This window comes from Pinus tabuliformis, chromosome Q, assembly GCF_031772625.1.
Source record: "Pinus tabuliformis cultivar Carrire ecotype Pingquan chromosome Q, CPIR1, whole genome shotgun sequence".
Classification (NCBI taxonomy): Eukaryota; Viridiplantae; Streptophyta; class Pinopsida; order Pinales; family Pinaceae; genus Pinus; species Pinus tabuliformis.
Window position 1 is genome coordinate 749273347 of NC_142296.1, and position 7369 is coordinate 749280715.

The 7369-nt window shown below is 29.2% G+C and overlaps 1 pseudogene; it reads right to left on the reverse strand.

The window, feature by feature from the left end:
• Nucleotides 1-434: 434 nt before the first annotated feature.
• Nucleotides 435-532, reverse strand: LOC149221700 (U6 spliceosomal RNA; annotated as a pseudogene).
• Between the last annotated feature and the right edge of the window lie 6837 nt (nucleotides 533-7369).

Sequence of the window (7369 nt, forward strand, 5' to 3'; positions counted from 1 at the left end):
TAATTATGAATACACACCGCACACCATAATCCTTTGTGTCTGGACTTGTTTTAACTGTAGCTCCAACAATTTATTTCCTACGTTCTAGATCATACCATGGCATTAAATTGTACGTCCCTGTCGATGAGCATCGCATTGAGATTTTAAAATCGAAGGCAACCTAAAACGGTGTTACCTTTTTCATATTAATTATATTTCGAGAATTTAAAGTAGGTTTAGGGATTGTATATAGTCCCTTTGTACTTTTAGCTTTAAGAGATTGAGGGATGTTGGAGTTTCACTGGCAAACCTAAAATAAACTGATCCATTGAAGACAGAGGACTGCAAATTACGTGGAATACTCATTTGAGCAAGAAACTTGACAGGAGAGGACTTATTTCGCTGTAAAACTCAGAAGATCGAAATCACAGACACTTCAGTGAAATTTGTTGCTTAAAAATTTGGACCATTTCTCTATTTGTGTGTATCATCCTTGCGCAGAGGCCATCCTAATCTTCTCTGTATCATTTTATGGGAGGTCTCCAATAAAAATTCGTTACTTAATCCTAAAAAAAACACTCAGAAGAAAACAATAAGCCGAAAATTCTATCACAAAGTAATACATTCTGTAAGAGAAACAAGGAATTAAAAGGAAATAACAATGATTCTTGTTTCACTTGTTCTTACTTAGCTCTCAACGAATTTAATCATTACTTCATGATAAATCTGTGTGAAGCAAGTCTATATATATGATGCTAGACCATTTTAGAGGGGCATTCTAAGTTCGAAGTAAGGCCTGATGACTCCATAATGACTCCATAAATAGTAGTTTGTAACAATATCTAGGTTATAATAAATGTCAGACGAAGTCGACCTGTTTGCTTCACCTGACCGACTCATGTGACTCATTTAATTCGACTCATCTGACTCGTTTTGTTCAGCTACCTGTGTGACTCGTTTGGTTGGACACCCTCACACGACCTCTCCCATTCGTTCGGATGGACACCCTCTGATGCCCTCACACAACTTCTCTTGTCTGCACGCACAATCGCACTCATAGTCTACACGCCCGTCCGCACGCTTGTCTACACGCCTACCTCACTCGTCACACATTTTCGATTAAATGCGCTCGGGTGACTCGCCCCTCGGTTATGTGCGCACGCCCCTCTAACTCGCCCATGTTCGTTCAGTTAAATGCACCAATCGCCCAAGTCCAGTTTTCTGACTCTCCCTGAGTTGGTGGGTTGTCACGGGCACTCTTCCAACTCAAGACCCTGACACTAGTGGTCCTATAGACTATGTTTAGTCTCGTGGAGGTTAAAATAGCATTCATTCATTTCACTGATTTGTTGTTATTAATTATTTATTATTAATTATTAAAAATTTGGGGAATAGAAAAAAGTTAAAGTTAAAATTAGAAAAAGAATTGGGAAATAGAGATGAGTTAAGGTTAAGATTAATATTGGAATGAAAATAATAAAATAATATTTTTATTTTTATTAAAATATTAAATCTTTTGAAATAATATTAAATTAGAATTAAAATATTATAAATTTGTTTGAAATAAGATAGTGTAAATGAAATTGAAGAATTATTAAATTTAAAATTTAAAAATAAAATATATCATTAAATTAAAGTATAATTAAAATTAAAAGAAAACAGTTAAAAAAAAATATATGTTAAGGGAAATAGAAAAGATTAGATTAGATTATAATATATTTAAATAGAAATAAGTTAAGGGAAATAGAAAAGATTGGATTAGATTAGAATATATTTAAATAGGAAAAAGAAATTAGAAAAGGTGAAAAAGAGAAAAAAAGGCACCTAAACCAAGTGACTTGTTAAGTAGGATCTATATCTTTTATCAACCATGTAGACTCCAAAGTTTTAACATACATTTACCGTATTGTGAAATGTATTAATTGACCTTTTAAGAGCTATGATGTGGCAAAAATACACATGTCAGTAATTAGATATGCTTTATAGACGCATGGTATAGATGCTTTTAATAAAAGAAAGTATTTTCAATAATAATTGGACCATGTGTTTGTTGTGTGCGCATGAGAAAAGGCCTAAGAAATGCTAAGGACTCGCAAGAGGTGGTGAGAGCAGAAGGGTCAGAGTAAAAATCTATGCACATATGTCACACTAAAATAAGAAGTGTAGACGAAACCAAGAGGTTCACTGATTTAAAAGAAGGCCTATCGGCCTAAAAATCGTACTTAATTGGCCCTTTCCATATTTTTCTTCAGTTTCTGTCGTATCAAACTTTTTCCATCGTGAAAATTTCATGGTGAATGGGCATAATGTGATTCCATATTTCAATTTAGGAAATCATTATACAATTTGTCAGTGCATTTTACTTTCTTTAATTTAATGATAATTTGTGTACTTGTTAGCGCGAAACATTGTAATATAATTCATATGGAAAGTTGAAAGGAAAGGGAAGCCATTAATATACATTATGAGAATAGGAAAACTAATATAACATAATTTTAATGCAACAAGTATTCAGTAAAAAATAGATTTAAGTGGCGTTGTGTTTGGTCTAAATCTTGAATGTTTTCAAATTTGTTAGGATTTAATGGGTTTAGCTCATTTCTAAGGATGACTCTACATCTTATTGAGCTTTCTAAAAAATGTTTCCAAAGTGGTTCAAAGTTGATTTGGAGTGGTGAATGCTTCAATATGGAATAGTCATGGAGAAATTAATAAGCATAACAGACCAAAGGTCTAGTACATGCTCTTGAAAGATTTTGATTTATACTTTGATTTTTCAACTATAGAATTTGGTTCAAAATTTTCTATTATAGAATTTGTTTCAATCTATGTTTTAGTGATTATCAAATACAAATTATTGAAATAGAAACTTTGGCTTCCATTCCAAATAGTTATATGGAGTGAAAATTACGAATGGAAATTACATTCTTTGATAGCTTCAATCTTCAATACCTGTAAATAGATTGTCTATGATCCTTCTTCCTAGATCCCATGGGCTCTAATACCATGTGAAATTGTAGTTGAACCTACACAAGTTGGATCTAGCTAGAAAACAATCAACAAAAATTGCAAGGAAAGAAGAAAGAAAATTGATAGAGAAAAAAATTAATAAATTCTATTCATGGGCTAAAAACAAAATTATGAGAGAGTACAATTCAATGCAATATATTATACTTGGTTGAACTAGTACAATAGTGAGTCTAGTAGTGAATCTAGAGAGATATGAACATCCACTATAGAAAACTAACACATAATCTTAGTTAATTGGCCATGGATTAATGAGTTAACCATCTCATAAAATTGGAGATTAGTGAAACTCATGCATGCACTTGTGGAATTCCCTCTTAGTGATAATAACAAGGTTGTCATGGATGACTCTACTAAATAATCCAATTGAAATAAAATTAAGTGTATATTATTTCTAATAATGGAAGATGTACACAACATAGAGACCACATCCAAGTAAGTACTTCACCATTTTAAAGTCCTTTGGAACGTCTGCATAGGCCTCAATTAGTGAACTTATCTATGCAATGAATGTATAGACTAATTCAAAGGTCCATGAAATGATAACTAACATTTGCACCTAGAGGTGAAAAGGAATGCGGATAGAGGGAATAGACTAATTAAAAGCTCCATATGATAACTAGCATTTGCACCCAGAGGTGAAAAGGAATGCGGATAGAGGGAATAGGCTAATGTGGAAGGCAATAATCCTAAAATTATGATGTTCCATTTTAGAAAGAAATTGAGGTAATATAGTTTGGAAATTTAATTATTACTAAATTTTGTGATCCATACAATTTTGAACAAATTGTGAAATTCAATACCTTTAATTTTAATCAATAAATATGTTAAAATTCTAAATATTCTCTCATATTTAATCATGATAACTATTTTTTATTTTATTACTATTTTTAAATGTTTTTATAATAAGTTTTTAATTTAAATATATTTTTTATTTGAGAAATTCAAGAAGATATGTAAATTACTCAAATATTCTTATTTAATTGAGTGTTGGTCTAAAATAATAATAATAAAATAACTTAAATGAACAAAATAAATGTTTTTAGATATTCTTCTTATAGTTGGTAAGTTGTTAGTCACAAATCCCCAAGAACACTTGAAGTGAGGACTCAAAGAACCTTTGTTGTTTCCCAATCAATGGACGTGAGAACTCCTCAGAGAATTAATCTGTTGTTTGCAAGGAAGATAGTTATTCAAGTTAATTTCATTGATATTCTATGGAAATGAAATTAGATTGTTGTAACATAACTTAAATGTAAAGTCATATGGAATGCAAAGTAACATGGGATCTTAGATATGTCAAATTCACTAATGTTATTTGAGAAGAAAAATATAACAATTATATCATATCAAAGTTGGTAAGCAACTTGCCATAGAACTCCCAAGATAATTGAGGTGTATAGGTCTTTGGATTCTTTTCAAGGGTGTTTAGATCACTATTTTGTAGCAATTGAATTGTTTGCTCTAGTATTGGGGTTATTTAGCAAATATTTTGTTAGAAAGTTCTTGAAACTTTGAGGTACATGGAATTGTTGGGAATTCATGTTGCGACTAGCCAACCGCTTAGCCCATTGGACCATTCGACCCCCTATCTCCAGTGAAATATTAAAAACTCTTCTATTTCCAATATTATAAAAAAAACAAAAAAACAAAACAAAACACTTTGAGAATATCTTTACATTTCTTAATGCAAATGCTAATTAAATAGATGATAAAAAAACAAATAATATACCTTTTACATTACAATACCAAATGTTTTATATCTTGGAGAATATATTTAAAATATTATATATGTTATATTTTACAATATATATTGTTTTATTTTATTTAAAACACTTTTACATTTTGTTAAAGATCTCGAGAGGTTGTATAGTATTTTTAATATATCTAACAAATAATAAGTATTGTTTATCGCTACTAAAATAATACTTGTCGTTTATTTAGATAAAGTGTTTAACCTTCTAAACACTCCTCTTCTTTGATAAAAAATAACAAAGATGAAAAACAACAATACGCTCAGCAAGAGAAATTCAAATTAATTAAAAGAAATAAAATTCATATATTTATTTATTTATTTATTTATTTATGTATATAATTAATAAATAAATAAGTTTGTCATATATATATAATTATAATTAATTATGAGAAGAATTTTTGGCGAAAATCAGATAGAAATATTTTTGCTAATGCGTTTCGAACCAACCAGTGTGGTTCATCATCAGGACAAGTTGAATGAGCAGATCTTGCTATGCATTATAAATAGATCGAGCAGAATGTCGAAATTTGGTTATTGGACATTCTGCTCGATCTATTTATAATGCATAGCAAGATCTGCTCATTCAACTTGTCCGGACAATGAATCACACTGGTTGGTTTGAAACGCGTCAGCAAAAATATTTCTATGTGATTTTAGCCAAAAAAATTTCTCAAAATTAATATGGATCACAGAAACCTAAATTCTCTAATATAATTAATTAATTAATAAACTCTGACGATAAAATAAAAATTTAAAAGAAAAAAAAATTAAATTAACCCGCTATTTCCTACTTTGGATTCCATTACCGGAACCTTCAGTGTGTTCAACGGACGATTCCACGAAGTAGACATCGTAGAGCGTCTTTGAATCAGCAGAGGCAACTTTCGTTTCTTGATTGAGGTTATGCTCAGTACCTAAAACAGAGGAAATATCAAACTACATGCATTTTCATATATATATATATATATATATATATATATATATATCAGAAATTGAGCATATATATGGGAAATAAGAGTTTGAAAATATGAACCAAACGATTACAAATTAGTTTATATATAGATTAAAAAGTTAAATATTAGATGATATATTAGTTAAAAGTGATTTAATGAATAATTAAAAGAAAATTAATTAATTGAATTTATACCTTAATTTTATATCAATTTAAGATAAAGAAGTAAAATAATTGAAAGGAAAAAAATAATTTATATGTTAGTAAGAGATATGTAATTTCTTCATTATTTAATATGGAGTTAACAAATAGCATGTAAAAATAATATTATTGATATTATATGATGTATAATTCATTTTATGTTCAGTTGAGATCACTTGTATGGCTTTCTGCATATGACGTATATAATATTTCAAATTATATATGTATTAATAACAAAAATTTAGTGTGAATCATAAATAAAATATTTCAATATCTATATTAAAAATATAATTATATATTGTCCATGGGGCTTTGGATGGTGAATGGGTGTTTTGTTAAGGCATTCCATATGAAAAAGTCACTGATTCAAATCCCCCCGTGGGTGTTTACTCCAAAAAAAACATAATTTTGTATAAATTTTATATAGAGAAAAATAAAGTAATTTAAATTTTAAAAAATATATATTTTCACTTTCTATTGTAACGTGAGTTGTGTAATTTATTTTATTCTTAATATGGAGTTGATATATCGTATTAACACACAAAAAGTTTAATGTGAATTATAAATCAAATATTTCAATATGCATGTTAAGTAAAACATTTTAACCCCAAATATATTTAAATAGAGAAAGAACTATAGAGTTGTTATTTCATTCTTAATATGGAGTTGATATATCATATTTAAAAAATACAAATAACAAAAAAAAAAATGTGAATCATAAATTAAGTATTTCAATATGTACGTTGAGGAAAAGATTTTAACACCAAATATATTTAAAGAGCCAAAGACTTCTTATTACATTAATAAATTCTTTCTTATTAAAGGTTAGAGGGAGTTCATGTCTAACATTTTATAAAATATTAATAGTAAAAATAATTCAATGTATGTGTGTATATAATATTAATAGCAAATATGGGGGAGGCAAGAGCTACAGGGGTAACTTTTTGCCCACACAAACAAATAGAGATTAAATACACATGGGGATTGGGAATTTCTTCCAATAATTAGGCAGAAACTCTAGCTATATGGCTCGGTCTGAAGCTAAACATAGACAAAGGTATACATCATTGAATTGTTCTGGGTGATTCGATGTTAAACATTCAAAAATTCCATAAAGATAAGGAGCATCGTAGGCATGGCCGACTTCCCGTGGATTTAAGGATTAGAGAGCAAATTACAAAGTTTGACACCATTGTTTTTTATCATATAATAAGAGAAAATAATGGATTTGTTGATGAGCAAGCAAACATTGGTGCTTGCCTAGAACAAGGTGATTTATTACTTAATCAAGGTGACAAAACATATCATCATATCCCATGATAACTATTGTTGAACCCCAGAATTGCTTCTTTTTTACACTCCTTTTTCCACCTTAATCCTTCATTTTTGTCCTTCATAAGTTACAATCTAGATATCAATTTACAAGGTTGAAGCATAACAGGTATATAATCATC